The following is a 21,214-nucleotide window of genomic DNA, read 5'->3' as shown; positions in this document are numbered from 1 at the left end:
CTCCCCAGAATTCTTCACATTCTTCAGTCTCTGATCTATTCACTTCAGCAATTCTATTTTAAGTGCAACACAAAGCTGCAGACTCTATAACTTGCTATGTTACAACAGAAAAGCTGATTGTCTCCATTTTTTTAATTAAGGCCTTATAGCCAAAATACTGAAAACTAGGCAGAGGCTTAAGAATTTCTCTGAATTGAGACATGTACACAATTTGACTCTACAAAGGTTTAGTGTTCGTAAATATCTTTAAGGAAAAAATACGTGGCAAGGAAAATAAATAAAACTTTACTCTTTCAAAACTGGGTGAAGAAAACCTGCTATTTTATTTAGCAAAGAAGGAAGAATACCCTTCATAGCATCATGACATACGTCATATGGAAACTTAACCTGTAAAGACTACCAAAACATGAGAAATAAGTTATCCATGTTTACACACAAATTTTTCATTTATAAAATTCTATCTAGATCTACACTTGTTCTCCTCAGAGTTAGTATGTATTTTCCAGAGAACCGGTGAAAGCAGGTTTAGCCAATTATAGATCATAAATACCAATGAAGTTCTTGCTGATAACACTAGGATTTACACTTAGTCAATAGGATTTACAACAGCAAACATATTTACTGTATTTGCTCGGTCTCTTCATTTGTGTCACCTTCTACTTAAACATTTTAAAGTTTAAATCAATTCATGCTGATATAAACATTTGAATAAGTAAACATGCTGTGTATCATAAAAGGTCATTTATGAAACTATTTATGGTGAATGACAGTTACAGTTTGATTCTCAGAAATTAATGGTCAATGTTTATATAACTGCACAGCCTTACACAATCAAGTACGTACAGAATTTTCACAGTACTGAATAGTCTTGTCCCCTGGATGACTGGCTTCCCAGATTTTTTTTTAACCTTAGAAAAAATTGAAAGTATCTTGACTTGGGAATTTAACTGATTGTTATTTTTGCTGATACTTAGACATGTCTTTCAAAAAGTCACATCCATAGTAAATATTTTACTTCTTCCTGAGGCCTGCACCTGCTGAATTGATTCATAAGGAAAGGTGTATCAAGGTCTGGGAATAGTTAATCTGGTAATGTCCACTTGTTAAACCAGGTATATCTTTCTATTTATCTTTAGTTTTCACTTCTTGGAATACGATACTCACTTCTTCAAGAATTTCTTCAATACATGAAAAATACTTCTTCTATTTCAGACAAAAATTATATGCCTTTACCATTATTGCTATCATAGATGCTCCCGTCATCAAGGGTAGGTTCTTAAGTGACCGCTTTCTTGTCCAGCTTGTCCCAGAAGCTTTATTAGTTTCAGAGGGACAGAGGGAAAAAATCAATAGACTGTGCCTTTATAATTTTTTCCTTTTATCTTAAGCCTCAAGGCAATGAAATGTAGCATACTTGGAGCAGAATTTACAAAATTCCACCCCCAGGACCTAGTTAAATAGGAACTTGCCTCGTCAAGTCATTTACATTAATATTATAGCCTTATGTCACAAAATCACTTATATTCACGTTATGCGAAACTTTAGCAAGCTCAGTAAATGTTTTTTTATTATTTATCAGGGGGTTCTTTCTCTCATATATTCCCCTCTCTTTTGTTTAGATAAAGAAGCACATCTCAGACACCATACCTTCACTTGATGCAGAGAAAAACATATTCTGCGCTACAAAAGTTGGTTCTGGCATGCTCGCATTTTGCTGATATGAATCTCCCCTGCATCTCAACCCAAGATTTAAATATACTCTGTGTAATAAATGCTTCTCACTGGAGTTACATAATAGATGAATCCCATCAGCACAGAGAAAGAATATCCTGAAGTAATACAAATAGGAAGATGGCACAAGGTAATATAGAGTATAAGAGAAAATTTTTGGGGAAATAGAAGGGAGACTGAGAAAAGTTGAAAATCATCTCAGAAGAAGAGAACTGCAGATTAAAAAAAAAAAAATGCTTACATACATTTATAGCACAAGCCCTTTCATTCCACTTTTACAAATAATGACCTGCCAGAATGGGAAATATGTCCTACAAGGTAGGATCAATCTATTGTTGAATCATAGAATTATAGAATTATTTTGGTTGGAAGGGACCTTAAAGATCACCTAATTCCAAATCACCTGCCACAGCAGGGATACCTTCCACTAGACCAGGCTGCTCAAGGCCCATCCAATCTGGCCTTGAACATGCCCAGGGAGAGATCATCCACAGGCAACCTGTTTCAGTGTCTCACCACCCTCATCATGAAGAATTTCTTCCTAATATCTAATCTAAACCTTCCCTCTTCCAATTTAACGTCAGTGCTCCTCATCCTATCACTACATGCCTTTGTAAAAAGTCCCACCTCATCTTTCTTGTAGGTTCCCTTCAGCTACTGCAAGGGATATCTTCCTTCCAGGTCTCCTAAGGTCTCCCTGCAGCATTCTCTTCTCCACGCTGAACAACCCCAACTGTCTCAGCCTGTCCTCACAGCAGAGGTGCTTTAGCCCCATGGTAATCTTTGTGGCCCTTCTCTGGACCCATTCCAACAGCTCCATACACTTTTTATGTTGAGGATTCCAGAACTGAACACAGTACCTTAGGTCAGTAGAGAGTGGAGTAGAGCTGGAGAATCATCTCCCTTGACATGCTAGCCATGCTTCTTTTGATGCAGTCCAGGATATGGTTGGCCTTCTGGGACGTGACTGCACATTGCCAGCTAATGTTGAGCTTCTCATTAATCAGAACCCCCAAGTCCTTCTCCACGGGGCTTCTCTCAATCACATTGTCCCCCCTCCTGTATTGAAACTGTGCTGATGCACATGTAGGACCTTGCACTTGACCTTGTTGAACTTCAAGATGACTTCTTGTGGGGGTATCTGGAGGTTTGTGGCCTATTGAAAATAATTTTTCTGCTTATAAATTTAAGTTTTCTTTTTGTTGATAGGATCAATCAGCACAGGTGAGTTACATAGTACACAGCAGGACAGCTATAAGCTCTCACAAATAATTTGTGTTCTCTAAGCTTTGGGTTAAATTCTGAGCTGCAGCCCACAAGCACTTGTTACAGATCCAGAACAGCTACAATTGTTTGGCCATACACAGACTTTCTGACCATTTTGTACTACAGAAATCAGGAAACAGAAGAATGCATTTAGAAAGCAGGTGCTTTTCGGGAAAGCCTTTTCACCAAAATATTCTTTCTGGTGACCAAGTAGGTTGCACTATAGCTATGACTCCAACAGAATAACTGTATTGTTAATTTGTGCTATGAGATTTGTACTGCTCTGGAGATATAAACTAACAGTAAAACTACAAGAGGGCAGCTAGATATTTTAGCTCCACAACCTCCCTGGACACCCTATTTCATGCTCAGCCATCCTTAAGGTAAAAGAGTGCTAACTGGTGTTCAAAGGGGAGTTTCTGTGTTTCAGGTTGGGTACATTGTCTCTGGTCCTTTCACCAGGCACCACTTGAATCCATTGGTTTCATGCTCTACCGGCAGGTATTTATTTACATTCACGTATATACAGCCTTCTCTTCTCCAGGCTGAACAATTCTATTTCTTACAGCTCTTTCTCATATGAAAGGTTTTCCAATGCTTTAATCATCTTCTTGGCCTTTTGTTAAACTCTCTCCAGTATGTCTATGTCTCTTTTGTAGAGAGGAGCCCAGAAGTGAACACAGTACTCCTGATGCGATCTTATCAGTGCTGAAAGGAGCATCTCCAGCAACCTGCTGTCAATGTTTTATCAAATGTAGCTCAGAATACTATCAGCCTTCTTTACTGCAAGTGCACTTTAGTGGCGCATATTCAACATGGATCAGGACCCTCAGGTCTTCCTTTGTCAAACTGCTTTCCAGCTGTGGTATTTCCAGCATAAATTGGTGCCTGACTTTTTTCTCTCCCCAGCTGCAGGTCTTTGGGCTTCCATCTGTTGAACCTCATGAGGTCCCTGTCAGGCCATTTTTAAAGTGTGTCAAGGACTATCTGGATGGCAGCACAACCCTCAGGCCTGTCAGCCACTCCTTCTAATTTTGAGTCATCGGCAAACTTGCTGAAGGTGCACTCTGCCCCATCATCGAGATCATTAATGAAGACATTGAAAAGTACTGGATTCAGTACTGACCCTTGGGTTACACTGCTAATTATTAGGGTTCCAGGGCTCCATGCCTCTTATCGCCATCCTCTGGCCCTAGCTATCTAACCAGTTTTCAATCCACAGGTCTGCTCATACAGCCTGTTACTTCAACAGCTTTACTATGAGGTTCTAATGAGAGATAGTGTCAAAGGCCTCACTGAAGCACATGTCGACTATACTCACCTATCTCCCTTTGTGGTTTCACCATTGAAGTTTAAGTTGGACATGCATGAATTCCCTTGGGTTATACTTTATCTCTAATATTAACAGCACTTCTTTCCCGTTTGTCTGCTATTATTCTCTTTGAGGTACATATATTTTCTTTTGATTTTAGGAGGTTGATGGTTGCCACTGGATGACTCTTGCTTTCCAGTACTACAGCTAAGGAAATCAAATAAAGTGGGCAGTTGCTAGGATTGCTCTTCATCATCTAGGAAGCTCTGCACATAGCTAGCCAACAAATTCCTTTGCTTCAGGGGCACAAATTAGCTGCCGATGACTAAATATGTCATGCATTAGTAATACAGATAGCAAATTATATCTCCTCACTGCTCTTCTTTTGCTTTTCAGCACTTTTCAGGCCTCATATGGATACTGTCTACGTGGTTCTGCACCTAAAAGGAATAGTTATTTTAATGTATCCTCCTAAAAATCAGTATTTCTTAATTCAGATTTTCTTTCCTTCCTCTTCCCTTGACTGGGAGAGAAAGGCCAAGACAAAAATGCTAAAAGTAGTAAAACTGAGATGCACCTTCCATTGCACCTGAACCGTTCTACAAATTTCCTTTAACTCACTACACTAGCATTGGTGTCTCAGAAATTCACACATTATTCATTAACAGCAGGAGGAGAAAATGAGCAAGCTCAGAGATTAACAATTTTGGATAAAAATTAAAGAGCTTATCAGGGAAAGTTTATATGCATGGGGATAACAAGTGAGCAAATTCTTTCTGCAAATCTGCTTTCTATCTGCCAGCAGATATCTGCCAAGTGTCACAAATTCCTGTGAAAATCCACCAAATCACAGAAAAAAAATTCCTACTTGTTTGGAAATCCTCTCTGAATTGTTGGTATTTTTCTCCTGAAAAGAAGCGTAGTCATCTCACTGAGAAGTAACCACCACTACTTTCAGAGACCATTGAGACTCTGGGTGGGGAAAGAATGAGGAAATCATGAACACAAGTTGATCAATGTCTAAATAATAGCTTAAGCAATTCATTCATCTTAGACAAGCATTTATTTTAAAAAGTACATATTTTGAACATTCTCCATTTTCCAAGAAAAAAAATGTTGGTTTATCTTTTTAGAATAATATCAAATTATCATTACAGGCACAGGTGTTTTGTGGGCCCCATAAAAACATTCTTACAGAGGGCAACACAGTAAGGTAGAGTGAAAGCAAACTGGTTTCTTTTAACAATTAATTGTTAGAAGAAAATGTATATCCTCTGAAAGTACAGACTTTATAAATTAACACTGAGATAATTTTTTTCAAATAACTATAAGATTTACAACATACTCCTACAGCCTATTGGACTAATGCCTAACAGTACTTCAGAATGGATTAGGAGAGTAACATGGAAAATGTCACCATTCATTGCTACACCAGATAAATTGAAAAGAAACAACAAAGTACAACTAACAGACAGTGTATGGGAAAAAATATTTGTATTATACTGAAATATTCTGCTTTTAGCTCAACATTTTTGTCTTTCTTCCGACAAGTCATGATTTTTCTGATTCTAGCCTTATACCTCTGCCATTACAGCAAGCAGTGGTTGGACCATAAAAATGGCATCTTCTAACAGACATGTCTCATCCTCAAAAGAGGGTTCACTCAGCATTAATATTCTTGTGTTCCATTGAGATATGCATATCTAACAAACCTAGTATGTCTGAATCAAACCCAGTTATGAGAGAAGATAACAAAAACCCCCATGTTACCATGTTTTCAATTGGTGTGATAATATTTTTTTCAAGTGCCTTTCCTGCATCTAATAATAAGTAATTAACATTTTACATGACTGATTTTGAAAACAGACAATTGATGATTATTCATTAAGATTCTAAAATTAGATAATACCTAGAGTCAACAAATACTGGCTTTTGTCAAGGCATACACTTCTTGGGTTTAATTTCTACTGCAAATTTCAAAATGTTTTAAAAGGGTTGATGTCACGTAATTAATATTCTAAAGAAGAGAAAAAGCTGTCCATTATTATCACCATTATGCATATTGAGCAGTCATTGGCTCCCTTTAGGATGAAATAACTGGACCTGCTGTTTGTGAACAAAGAAGGCCTTGTGGGAGATGTGGCAGGAGATGGATGCCTAGGACTAAGTGACCATGAGATGATAGGGTTTTCAGTTCTAGGTGAAGTGAAGAGGGTAGTTAGTAGGACGGTAGCATTAAATTTACAGAGGGCAGACTTTGAACTTTTCAGAAGGCTGGTTGGCAAAGTCTCATGGGAGACAGTACTCAAGGGCAAGGGAGCCCAGGAGGGCTGGGAGCTCTTCAGAAAGGAAATCCTAGCAGCTCAGGAGAAAGCCATCCCCGTGTTCTGGAAAAAAAGCCGGCAGGGGAGAAAGCCAGCTTGGTTGAACAGAGAGATCTTGAGTGATATCAAGAAGAAGAGAAATGTTTATGGGCTCTGGAAGATGGGACAGGCCTTTAGGGTGGACTACAGGAGGGAAGTGAGATTGTGTAGAGAAAAAATCAGAAGGGCTAAGGCTCAGCTAGAATTCAGGTTGGCCAAGTCTGTGAAAGATAATGAAAAATCTTTCTATAAATATATAAATAATAAAAGGAGGACTAGGGAGACCATAGAGTCCCTATTGGACGCAGAAGGAACAACAGTGACAGGGGATGAGGAAAAAGCTGAGGTACTTAATGCCTTCTTTGCCTCAGTCTTTAGTTGTAAGGAGGGTCGTTCCGTCTGTGTACTAACCCAGGAGCTAGAGGAGCAAAATGAGGCTCCCATGATCCAAGAGGAGGTGGTCAGAGCCTTGCTAGCCCGACTAGACACCCACAAGTCTATGCGGCCGGACGGGATTCATCCAAGGGTATTGAAGGAGCTGGCGGATGTGCTGGCCAAACCCCTTTCCATCATCTTCCAACAGTCCTGGAAGACGGGGGAAGTCCCACTGGACTGGAGGCTGGCTGATGTTGTGCCCATCGACAAGAAGGGTCACAGGGAGGATCCAGGGAACTCCAGGCCTGTCAGTCTGACCTCAGTGCCAAGGAAGGTCATGGAACAGGTGATCTTGAGTACTATCATGAAGCACATGCAAGAGAACTGGGTGATCAGGCCCAGTCAACATGGGTTCACAAAAGGCAGGTCTTGCCAAACTAACCTGATCGCCTTCTATGACAAAGTGACTCAGCTGCTGGATGAGGGAAAGGCTGTGGATGCGGTCTTCCTGGACTTCAGTAAAGCCTTTGACACAGTTTCTCACAGCATTCTGCTTCGGAAACTGTCAGCCTCTGGCCTGGGCAGGCGCACACTCTCCTGGGTGAAAAACTGGTTGGATGGCCGGGCTCAGAGAGTGGTGGGAAATGGTGTGAAATCCAGCTGGAGGCCAGTGACAAGTTGGGTTCCCCAGGGCTCAGTGCTGGGTCCAGCCCTGTTCAACGTCTTTATCAATGACCTGGATGAAGGCATTGAGTGCACCCTTAGCAAGTTTGCGGACAACACTAAGCTGGGTGGAAGTGTTGGTCTGCTGGAGGGTAGGGAGGCTCTGCAAAGGGATCTGAACAGGCTGGACCACTGGGCAGAGTCCAATGGGATGAGGTTTAACAAGGCCAAATGACGGGTCCTGCACTTGGGGCACAACAACCCTATGCAGTGCTACAGACTAGGAGAAGTCTGTCTGGAGGACAAAGACCTGGGGGTGTTGGTTGACAGCGACTGAACATGAGCCAGCAGTGTGCCCAGGTGGCCAAGAAGGCCAATGGCATCTTGGCTTGTATCAGAAACGGTGTGACCAGCAGGTGCAGGGAGGTTATTCTCCATCTGTACTCAGCACTGGTGAGACCGCTCCTCGAATCCTGTGTTCAGTTCTGGGCCCCTCCCCACAAGAAGGATGTTGAGGCTCTGGAGCGAGTCCAGAGAAGAGCAAGGAAGCTGGTGAAGGGGCTGGAGAACAGGCCGTATGAGGAACAGCTGAGAGAGCTGGGGTTGTTTAGCCTGGAGAAGAGGAAGCTGAGGGGAGACCTCATTGTTCTCTATAACTACCTGAAAGGAGGTTGTAGAGGGGAGGGAGCTGGCCTCTTCTCTTAAGTGACAGGGGACAGGACAAGAGGGAATGGCCTCAAGCTCCACCAGGGGAGGTTTAGGCTGGACATTAGGAAAAAATTCTTCACAGAAAGGGTCATTGGGCACTGGAACAGGCTGCCCAGGGAGGTGGTTGAGTCACCTTCCCTGGAGGTGTTTAAGGCACGGGTGGATGAGGTGCTAAGGGGCATGGTTTAGTGTTTGATAGGAATGGTTGGACTCGATGATCCGGTGGGTCTCTTCCAACCAGGTTATTCTATGATTCTATGATTCTATGATTCTATGAAAAGTAGCTGGTCTGACCTAAGCAGGGGAACAGATTGCATGCTTCAATAGTTAGCTCTGAGATGCACGAATATATAAACAAGAAAATTGAAACATGGATTGGTATAAATCTTCAAAACTATTTATGCATTCAGGAGTGCATGTTAAAGAAAAGCTACCTTAGTGGAGCAGAAGAATGACTATGTTTTAATGGAAACACACAAAGCGCTAGGCAGATATTTTTAAGGCAGTTCCCTGCTGTTGATAGTTTAATTTCAGGGGCTTGGATAGACTGAAAGAACAACTTTTCCCCTATCAATTTTGAACAAGGCAATACTAAAAATAAGCACATTTCTCTGGAGGACAAAGCTGAAAATGTTAAAGAATATATACTCTTTGACTTAACTCAGAGACTGCATATTTCAAGCCCAAGAAGGCTAAGGGTAAAAGATCCTTGAGATACTTCAGAGCTTTGATCCTATTTTGCAGAGACTAATTGATTTAAAACAAATGCTGTGGCTGCAGAATGACCAGAATGAGTCAGATTCTATCGTTGCCTTATAATATTCTCTACCAGAAGAACTAGCATTTTTCATCTCATTATTGTACAAGTTAACCTTGAAGTCAAATACATCTAGTCAGTACAAAGAGGAAGAAGTGATTGTGGCGATTGCAGTGACATGAAGAATGAAATGTTCAGACTGCTTGGCAAAGCATTCATGGCTTTTTCACCTTAGCTCAACTCTCAGAGGCCAGCAAACTAGACTCCTTAGATCACGTGATTTAGAGTATGTAGAGAAGAAAATAAAAACAGCAAATGAATTATGTTTAGAACAAAGGGTGATTAGTCTATTATTTATTATAATGAAGAAAGAAAGTCACAGCAAATACTCTCTGCTCAATAGACTTCACGCCTCTGAAATTACTCAACCAAACAATTCCTTGACAACATTTGTAGATTTAAAGTATGTTGATGGGGTTTTTTTTTGTGAATTGATCCTAAGCAGTTCACTGTTTCCACAGTTAATTTGTTTAAAGATAGTTCATTCATCCTTCCAGCAGCCAGCATAATATATGAGAAAAACACAACAAAAGTCTTCCCAGGTAAAAGTCAGGTAGTTCTTAAAAGTTAAGTAGAAATCACACAAATAAGCATTTTTAATTCTACTTGAGTCAATTAAAAATTACAGCCCATAAGATGCTTACCTGTTTCTGGATATTTGGTGATAATGTACATACTACACCTTTGTTAACATCTACACTTGTGATGTGATGCCTAAATGCTCCATCTTATTTCTGAAACTGATGGCCAGGATGGCCTTGAGTACGGAGAGGAAAGAATCACAAAGCCAAGAAGTCTTTACCAATAACACCTCCTGCCAGCCCTCTTCCATTGAAACAAACTCTGCAGGGCTAACCAGGAAAAGAAAAGTGTTCTTATGATACAAGTTATAAAAGATTCAAACTCTAAGATGCAGCAGTAAAGAAATCTTAGGAACCTACACAATTACGAGGACATGGATTTTTTTTTTCTATGGGACAGTTGCTAAGACTTACATAAAATTTTAAGCAGCTTCTGGAACTGATGTGTATTCCAAAGACTACATGGACCATCATATTCCTTGAAAGAAATGCTTTTAAAGTAGAAAGCATGCTTAGTTATGGACTTCAGTGTCACTCTGAGATTTTTTTCTGCAAGGAGTACTAGACTAATATATAAAGGCTACAAATACAGAAATAATGCACCCATATCATAGATTAAAATAACTACATATTTATTATAATACTTGTTGAAAATAAGGAACTCTTCTTATGCTTAAAAATCAAAAACTATGGCTTTAATTTTAAGAAAAATAATCTAGGAGCAATTTCTTTATCCAATTCTAAGCTTTGTACTTTAACACTAGTAATCTAAACAGAAGTGTTATCTAACTGTATGTGTCTCATCCACATTAGAAAAATAACACTTACCATGCAGAGTTGGGAAATTTTCCCATTTTTCCTTAACTACATTTATTTAATGACAAGACAAATGTCTTCATTTATGACAAGAATCAGTGGAGCTGTGGATTTCGTGGGAAAATTAGGAAGAGGCAAATTTTTCTTATTTTTAGGGTAAAAGTGGTTAAGTTCAAGTATACACTTGCAATCTGCAAATGCATAAAGTATTTAAATCTCTCTAGCAGCTTTGCAACTAAATTGTAAAGGGCTCATTAAAAGTACGGCAACTAGAAGACAAGCGCAAAAAATTAAGTAGTCCATAAATACTTCTGTAATACTCTGTTTATAAAATATTGTAACTTTTACCTGCATAAACCCATTACATAAAAAGAAGCTTCTTTCCTTATTTATAAACCACATGAATTTTCTTGCCACAAGAGTGTCCTTTTCTTTTCTATTTGCCTTGTCTTCCCTACTCTTTCTTCCCCTTTCCTTTCCGGTCCCTTTTCCCTTTTTTGTCTCTTTTGCTTTTTATCTTTTTCCCCTTTCTCTAATTAAGGTAAGCAGGACTTCAACCTACTTCTGAATTCAATTCTTTCATTATTCCAGAGGTGATAATGATGAATTACACAACATTGCATAATGCTGTTGTCTGCTTTCACGATCCTTTTCCTGTTCTGTCCAAATCAACTTAGCTTTTAGTAATGCAATGTTTCATTGCATTAGGAATGTTTCAAAAGTAAATATCAAAGAAGGATATCTGCATGTATGAACACCTATGTATTTGCACATCTGCTGTTTGAGGAAGAGCAGACTTTAATTCCAGTAGCTGGGTGGGGCTAATACTTCTTTCCTTTAATGCAGCTACTGAAGTCTCAATTCAACAAGAAGAAAAAGAATAATGAGCATTTAAAGAAAAAAATTAAAAAGATAAGAAAAGGAAAAAGAAAAGAAACCTAATATCCAGGCAGCAGCTGTAGAAGATAATGGATGGACTTAGTTTTTACATTTTTAATCACATGGACTGGATGAATTATTTAGGAACCTTAAATATATAATGTTTTCAAGGCAGGGAAATGGACCAGTTTTCAAAAGATATTGACTTCCAAAGTGCTATATGGAGAGGTAAAGTATTAAATTTTTAAATATTCTGATCTTAATCTTAACATTACAGACTATCAGTGTATTGATTAGAGCAATGTGCTCCCTTTCTTCTAGTGAAGGCTATTTGAAGATACCACTAGCTGCCATACAAGGAAATGCATTATTGTCAGTTCTTTATCTTCTCACTTAATCAGAAACTCCCAGAGTTTGTTATGTCAAGGTTGATGTTTTCTCAGGGTTTTTTAAAGCTTGATGTGTGGTTCTAATTTTCATGAAGAATAGCCTTTTTGTTCAATTGTTAAAGGAATATGGGCTTGTCATTTTAACTGCAGCTTTGGATTTTGCGGTCAGGGATTTTGCGGTCAGAGATTTTGCACAACCTAGAAACTGCTTTTAAATGTTCATTAAGTAAAGGTATCAGAGAAATGAAGTTACATTAGTGAGATGTCCTGTAAATTAATGAAGTGAGGAGTAAGAAGGAGAAAAAAAAACTGTACTGTTTTGGCATATATTAAGAATTGTAGGCATTCATAGGTTTACTGAGTTCTGATAGAAACACTGTATCAGTGTAAACATTAAATTATTGATGTGAACCTACAAATTTCCAACATATGATTAATTTTCAAGTCATCTTCAACATCATGATGTCATTTGTCAAAAAGGTCTGAAAGAATACCTAGATGTACACTAGGTCACTGACATCTCTAGGTCAAAGTGCATTAAAAAAAATGGAGTTCTGGAGAAGTTTTACTTCTTTCATTTCATGGTGGTATGGCATTAGTTGTAAAAAGATATTTAATAGATTTTTCTGTGATATGGAAAACATAATTAATTTAGAACTACACTGTAACTTCTATAAAACACTGTAATATTTTTTTATCCTCCTGCACTTGTAAAAATTGGTTCAGCCATTAAAAGTTGTCACTTCAGATTAGAAATGGGAAAAACTTCCCCACAGTGAGTGAACCACTGGAATAGATTTACTGCAGCCTCCAGCTCTGGAGATCTTTAAGAGCAGCCTAATCAACCCCTGCCAGGAGTAATAAAACTGTAGTTGTTTCTTCTCTGGATTAAAACAAAAAAGATGATGTCCAGAGCCTGTTCTAGCCCTATCAAGGTACTCTGGGTCAGCACCTTAATAAGACATATTCTTCAGTCCCTTCTTAAATGTTTAATGTAGCATAGAACTAAATGTATAGGTTTCAAGAGGAAACGAAAAATTAACGTATTTTAGAAATCTTTCAAATGTAGTATTATAGTAGTCTTCCTTCCCTAATGATATAATTCTCCTTATTTTAGAACTGGAGGAAAATAAGATACAGGATCATGCATATTTCAATGTTCCTCAAACAATTTTGAGCTGAAAAAGTAAAAATATCGTTCTGTGTAGCTATTTCAGAGGATCTATCTTAGAAATTTTTGCAATATCCGGTGCTGTAGTTTAGCTATGAACTGAAAATTATGCAAGAAAAATACAATAAGAAAACATTTAGAAACCAGAAGAGGAAAGGCATAATGGAAAACCTGCTGGTAGTAGTACAGTAAAAAGTGCAAAAAAAAGCCACTTTTCTGAACTTCTTCTCTCCTTGTCTTGACCATCCTGAATTTAATTTCAGTTCCAAACCTTTTGACAGCTGATTGCTGTTAATATTCAGAGTTACATTCCTTCCAACAAAGATGATTAGGAATAGTCATTGAACTGAAAGAGTAAACAATATAAGAATTCCTTCCAGCTGAAGTGTGACCATTCTTTTATAAAAAAGAATTCTAGAGAATCTGCTACTTAATTTAAAACATGGATAAATATCCCTGATTAGTCAAGTATAGATTTAAGTATATTGTTGCAGACTTGATCCTATTGAAACCAATAAAAAAATTCTCACTCCCTTCATTAAAGCCAGGATATAATTTCATCTTAATATGTCTATATTACATAGGGAATTGAATAAAGTAGGTAGACTTTCTGAGGTATGTGTCTAAAAGTTTCTTAAAATAAGAAAGGAAGAAAGAAGAACTAAATATTTGAAAATGGAACAAAACTGAAGAAATTAATCCAAATATTGTAACTCAGAGGTTTTAAACATTTCAAAATAAATGAAATCCCAAATATGTAATACAAATGGAAGCAAAACAAATCAGGGAATATTCACAAAATAAACTAAATACATAGCTTAGAAACTTCTCCAATGTATCAAATATTATGTATAGTAAAACTCTGTGGACCTCATGCAGGAACTCCAGTAAATGTTCAAGTGCTTGTGAAGTTTGTGGACCTTTGAAGAAGAGATGAACAAAAGCATGTTAACGGATAGCTTTCGTACATGTTTCTATCCTCATCATTACCACAGTGCTGCTCAGCTATACTAAACCATACTAGGTCTATACTTCTCGATTCTCTGCTAATTACTGAAAAAAAAAGTGTGAAATATAAGATATGCTGTCCCTGTTTTCATTCCATTTTCTGCAGAAGTGATTAGTGGAGAAAATAGCTAAAACCAAGAGGTTTTTACTCTTGCCTTTCTCAGTCATGCAGTCCTGGAAAATGTCCATACAAGTCTGTGGGACTCATTGAGATCCATCCTAGGGTCCTCAGGGAACTGGCAGATGTATTTGCTGAGCAGCTCTCTGTCATATTTGAAAAGCCATGGGGGACTGCAATAAGGGAAATATCACATCAATTTTTTTTAAAAAGGGTGGAAAGGAGGACCCTAGGTACTACTATCCATCATTCAGCCTCACCTCTGTGCCCATAAGTTCATGGAGCAGATGCTGCTGGAAGCTATATCAAGGCATGTGCATGAGAGGAAGGTGGTTCAAGACAGTCAGGATGGCTTTACAAAGGGCAGATCATGCCTGACCATTCTAGTGGCCTTCTCTAATGGACCACATAGATGGAAAAGGGAAAAGTAATTAATGTCATATGCCTTGCACTCTCTAGATCCTTTGGCATGGGCTCACACGACACTGCTCAATTGGAGAAATATGATTGGGATGGATGGACTGTTTAGTGCATAAGTAACTGACTGTACAGCCGTGTCCAAAGAGTGGCAGTCAACAGCTCAGTGTCCAAGGGGAAACAAGTTTACAAGCAGTGTTCATCAAGGGTCTCCATATTGGGGCCAATACATTTCAAGATCTTTACTAATGACGAAGAGTGTGGAATTATATTCACCAAGATAAATGATGCGGTTGTTGTTCTTGAGGGAAGGGATTCCACCCAGAAAGACTTTGACAGGCTTCGAAAGTGGACCCATGTGAACTCATGAAGTTCAAGAAGGCCAAGTACAAGGTCTTGCATCTATCGGTAGAGACCGGGCAATGACTTAAATGAGAACAGCCCTTCAGAAAAGGAGTTGGAGATGTGGGTGGATGAAAATTTGAATATGAATAGGCAATAGACACTCCACTGCTTATAGGAAAACTTGGCTTGTCCAGAAAGCATATGTTTGCAAGGAGAAATCATTGAAGCCAAACATCTATCAGTTCAGTGAAAAATAATTTTAGACTTGAATTTCACTTGTTCTTTATCATGCTTGGATTTACCCTTTATTTTGGTTTGAGTCCTCAAATGATATTTAGCATTTAAGTCCCCAAGTAAGTCAAACAATCACCACGCCACCACCAAAAGAAAGTGAATAAGCCACACCAACCAGATACTTTTACTCCAAGAAGAAAACCACAGAATCACAGAATCACTAGTTTGGAAAAGACCTCCAGGATCATCAAGTCCAACCATTCCTACCAACCACTAAAACATGTCCCTCAGGACTTCATCCACCCGTCTTTTAAATACCTCCAGGGATGGTGACTCAACCACCTCCCTGGGCAGCCTCTGCCAGTGCCCAATGACCCTTTCCGTGAATTTTTTTTTCTGATGTCCAGCCTGAACTTCCCCTGGTGGAGCTTGAGGCAATTTCCTCTTGTCCTGTCCCCTGTCACTTAAGAGAAAAGGCCAGCACCCTCCTCTCTACAACCTCCTTTCAGGTAGCAGTAGAGAGCAATAAGGTCTCCACTCAGCCTCCTCTTCTCAAGGATAAACAAACCCTGTTCCCTCAGCTGCTCCTCGTAAGACTTCAAACCCTTCACCAACTTCACCATTCTTCTCTGGACTCGCTCCAGAGCCTCAACATCCTTCTTGTGGTGAGGGGCCCAGAACTGAACACAGGATTCGAGGAGTGGTCTCACCAGTGCCGAGTACAGACGGAGAATAACCTCCCTGCACCTGCTGGTCACACCGTTTCTGATACAAGCCAAGATGCCATTGGCCTTCTTGGCCACCTGGGCACACTGCTGGCTCATGTTCAGTCTCTGTCAACCAACACCCCCAGGTCCCTCTCCTCCAGGCAGCTTTCTAGACAGACTTCTCCTAGTCTGTAGCACTGCATAGGGTTGTTGTGCCCCAAGTGCAGGACGCAGCATTTGGCCTTGTTAAACCTCATCCCATTTGACTCTGCCCAGTGGTCCAGCCTGTTCAGATCCCTTTGCAGAGCCTCCCTACCCTCCAGCAGATCAACACTTCCACCCAGCTTAGTGTTGTCTGCAATGTTGCTAAGGATGCACTCAACGCCTTCATCCAGGTCATTGATAAAGACATTGAACAGGGCTGGACCCAGCACTGAGCCCTGGGGAACCCCACTTGTCACTGGCCTCCAGCTGGATTTCACATCATTTCCCACCACTCTCTGAGCCCGGCCATCCAACCAGTTTTTCACCCAGGAGAGTGTGCGCCTGCCCAGGCCAGAGGCTGACAGTTTCCAAAGCAGAATGCTGTGAGAAACTGTGTCAAAGGCTTTACTGAAGTCCAGGATGATACATCCACAGCCTTTCCCTCATCCAGCAGCCGAGTCACTTTGTCATAGAAGGCGATCAGGTTAGTCTGGCAAGACCTGCCTTTTGTGAACCCATGTTGACTGGGCCTGATCACCCGGTTCTCTTGCATGTGCTTCATGATAGTACTCAAGATCACCTGTTCCATGACCTTCCTTGGCACTGAGGTCAGACTGACTGGGCTGTAGTTCCCTGGATCCTCCCTGTGACCCTTCTTGTAGATGGGCACAACATCAGGAATTTGCAGGATAAGGTTCAGATGGCAGAACTGCATAGATTTATAGAATCACTAGGTTGGAAAAGACCTTTGAGATCATCAAGTCCAACTGTGCCTGTCCACTACTAAATCATACCTCTAAGTATGTTCAGGATTATCGTATCTATTCCCAAATGTTACTTTTGCTCAACAGATATAGCTGCCATAAATGCACCTAAAATTCCGTTTAGTTCATGCAGTGTTTTAAGGCAACGGAACACTATTTCTTCTCTTAAAAAGTTATACAGCCATGTGATAATTTACTACTATCAAACACAAAATGTTTGGTTTGATACAATTTGCGTATCTTCATTTGTAGTCTTGGGTGGACTACAGGAACAAGTAAGATCATGCAGAGGAAAAATCAGGAGGGCTAATGCCCAACTAGAGCTCAGATTGGCCAAGTTGGTGAAAGATAACAAGAAACCTTTCTATACATACATTAACAGTAAAAGGAGGACCAGGGAGAATATTCAGTCCTTATTGGATGCAAAGGGAACACCTGTGACAAAGGATGAGGACAAGGCTGAGGTACTTAGTGACTTTTTTGCCTCAGTCTTTAATAGTAAGGAAAGCTGTTCCCTCTGTGTACACACCCAGGACTTAGAGAAGCAGAAAAAAGCTCCCATGATACAAGAGGAGTTGGTTAGAGACTTGCTTGCCCAGCTAGACACCCACAAGTCCATGGGGCTGGATGGGATCCATTCAAGGGTATTGAGGGAGCTGGTAGACATGCTTGCCAAACCCTTTTCCATCATCTTCCAGCAGTCCTGGCTGACTTGACTCGAGGCTGGCTGATGTTATATTCATCTACAAGAAGGGTCACAGGGAGGATCCAGGAAACTCCAGGCCTGTCAGTCTGACCTCAGTGATGGGAAAATTCATGAAACAGGTGATCTTTAGTGCCATCATGAAGCACAAGCAAGAAAACCATGTGATCAGGCCCAGTCAACATGGGTGGATGAGGCGCTGAGGGGCATGGTTTAGCATTTGATAGGACTTGATTATCTGATAGGTCTTTTCCAACCTAGTGATCCTATGATTCTATGAATTCCCCTGCAGAAGTGTGGAGGGGAATGTTAATGTTAAGTCAAGCGCTGCTCATGAATAATTGGGCTAGCAGTAAATAAAGCTGCTTAAGTAATGAGAAGTAACAGATCCAGCTTTTTTCCTAAGCTGTTATCTCAGAATTTAGAGTGTTTTATTGTGTAGCTTTCAGTTGTCATTTATGCGAATGGAGGTGTGTTCTGAAACAGCTCCAGGTATTTCAAAATGTGTCAAAAGATTATTTTGACACATGCTTGCAAATTATTTTGTGATTTTGAAATGTAATGACAAACAACATTTTCATCTTTCTGTGTGTATCAAAGGTGGCTTCGAAGATCGTTTGCATATGAAAAAGTGGTGAGGAGTTTGAAAGAGATAGGGAATTAAATTAACCATTCAAACAAGTGTAAGGATGCGGTGGATGGATTTTTAACTTACTGAAGTGTTTCAAACTGTGATAACTTTTCTAAAAATTATACTGCAGCCCAATTATACAAGATTGCAAGATACACAGGATACATGATACACAAAGCATAAGAGGCAATGGTGTGACCTGCATTAAGCATGAATTCAAACTAATTGAATAAATGCATTGATTCACCTGATTTTTATTTAAAAATCTACTCTCAAAGCAACTCCAGTATGTTCCTGAAACTGCTTTATTAGTATTATGCAAAGTTATACTACCGTTCTGATCTGAAGTGTTTGGGTTTTTTAATAGGAATTTCTTTCAATACAAAAAAATCAAGAATTGCAAAATGATTGCACATTCCTCCAACAGGGAAAAAGATTTTGTAGAAGTCATTTTCATCAGAATATACTGCACTTATATTAACCTGAATCTTGTAAAACACAATAAAAATATTCTTAAAAGTCTTTAAATCTTGAACACGTAAAGTGTATCGGTAAAAAAGACAAGGATTGACTAACGTATGCAACAGTATCTGAATGGTGAAGATGGGTAGCACTTGAGGTACCCATCTTCTCTTCAGCACTGTTCCTTGAATTAAAAAGTGACTGCTTTTTTTTTCACCACAAATATGAAATAACACAGGTAAAACAGGAACCAACTGAGAAAGCTGAGAACAGATGAAATTCAGCTAACATACTTTTGGTGGACATATACAGAATACTTTTTATTTTCACCTTTCATCTGAATCTTTTGATTCCAAAATGAACAAAGGTAATTCTGAAATTGTCTACAAAGAAGTAAAAGCAGTGGTAGTACTCCATATCACCAGAAGCAAGATGCATCAGATCCCTTCTTTGTCTCTTTTTTTCTGTCAGTCCAACAGATTTGTGAATATTTCCGACTATTTACACATAGTCTTGTAGACATAGTTCATGAATACAATGCAACTGTATAAGAGATGTAAACCAAGGAAAAAAATTATAGTTAACTTCATGAAAAATACAGATAATATTGCACTATGCTAACTGGCTGAATAGTATAGAAGTGCTGAGGATAGCAGTGACATAGTTAAGGAAAAATACATGTTTATATTGTGGAGAATTTTAGTCTTTTGTAAAGCAATAGATCTAATCTAATAAAAAGGAATGGAATTAATCTCTTCTTCTTCATGTACCATATTCAGAATTGGTAAGTAACAAAATATAGTCAAATGTGTGAATATCAAAATGAATTATATATTTGACTTCTAGTTTACCATGCTAAAGTCTACAACCCTTATTTCTGAATAAAGACACAAAGCAGAAAATACTAATTCTGAGTCTCAAAATATGAAGACATGGTAATGAAATGTCTACATATACAAAAAAAATATTTCCTTCCCCCCTCCAGCCAAGAGAATAATATGAAAATGTTTCACTCTTTGTGTGTACAAATTGAATCGAAGTGGTTTGGTTTTCTGAATAAATATGAAATCTTCAATTATGTATTCTTTTAACCTAAAATGAACCGCTGAACTGCTAATAAGCCTAATGACAATTTTGGTCATGTTCTCCGTTGCCACTAGAGCTGACTAGAAAGATCTCTCTGTGGGGAAAATGAGGCTGGGTCATAACATAAGATTCTGATCACTATGCTGTTTCCTGGCAGATTTATTTCAGGTATAAAGGGAAGTCAATGTGGTTTAACAAAAATTACAGATTCTGTAATTTTTTTTTACTACACAAAGTACAGATCCAATGGTGCACAGAAGTGCAACAGAGATGAAACAGTTCAGTGGGCCAAAAATAAATTTGTTTAGACAATATCAAGTAAGGCATTTTAAAAAGCATTATCCTGAGAAGAAATAATTACTTCCATTTGCATTGATAAGGGGCAAAACCAAATGTAGAAATACTATATTTTTCACATAAGAGGCAATCCAAATTTCTGTTAGCTAGAGGTAGAGCCCAGCAGTGCTCTTTTTTACTGTCTCTGCAAGATTCCAGGAAAGCCCTGTCTGTAAGCTCTTTCATGCCTTTAGTATGCAAAATTTACACAGCCAGCAGGCTGTATATTTCATTAGACCGAGTTTAAAACGACTACTTTAGAAAGTCAGCCTGATCATATGGCTGAAAGTTACCATGCATAACTGGTTATCCTCTTCAACAGAAACTGTTCAGTGAATGGCAGATGGAGTAAGAATTTTTTTAATGCGGTTTATCTGTTTCAGTTGTCGTTGCACAAAAACCAGCTTCCAGTGTTAAATACATTTTTTCCACAGTGTTTCTTGATACCGTGGGGTGAATTAGACCTCAGATGCCTCAATAAATATCAGAAGAAAAAATCAAAGACGAATTTTTAATAAAATAATCTGTGATGATTTAATAACATAAGTAATCTTGGAGATTGTATAAATAAAATTTGTTCATAAGAAACGTTCAAATTCTGTGTATGTTCACTCAAAAGATATTTTGAAAGAAAATTATTATATATGACAGGATAATTTATGATATTGCAAGTTACTTAGAATAATTTCATTAAAAAGTAAAACGGGAGTTCTATCTGAAAATTTCATGTTCTTGTATGATATACTTACACATTTAACACCTACCTACTTACCCTCCTAGTATCAGCCACTGTCTTTTGGGTTCACGAGATACAGGGATTGACTTAAAATGAAGGGATTGACAAATACAGACCTGGATCTTTTAGAATGTGTTTAGAATGCTTTCTAACTTAGTTAAAAGAGCTTTTTTTTATGTTATGTATTTTTCTGTTATCACATTACAGGGGAAAGGTTTTGCACTAAAAAGCAAATATAACTCCTCGGAAAACATTTCTCTGAGCAGCTGACAGGCAGCTGGAAGAAGAAAACACTTGACAACTGCTTGGTGAATCACCTGTAAACGGTGCTAGTTCAAGGGCTCTGTTGTGCCATGAGCTCCTTTGTTCTCTTCTGGACAGACTTGAGAGCA

The sequence above is a fragment of the Phaenicophaeus curvirostris genome, chromosome Z (assembly GCF_032191515.1).
Source record: "Phaenicophaeus curvirostris isolate KB17595 chromosome Z, BPBGC_Pcur_1.0, whole genome shotgun sequence".
In the NCBI taxonomy this organism is placed as follows: Eukaryota; Metazoa; Chordata; class Aves; order Cuculiformes; family Cuculidae; genus Phaenicophaeus; species Phaenicophaeus curvirostris.
This window is presented reverse-complemented; position numbering follows the sequence as displayed.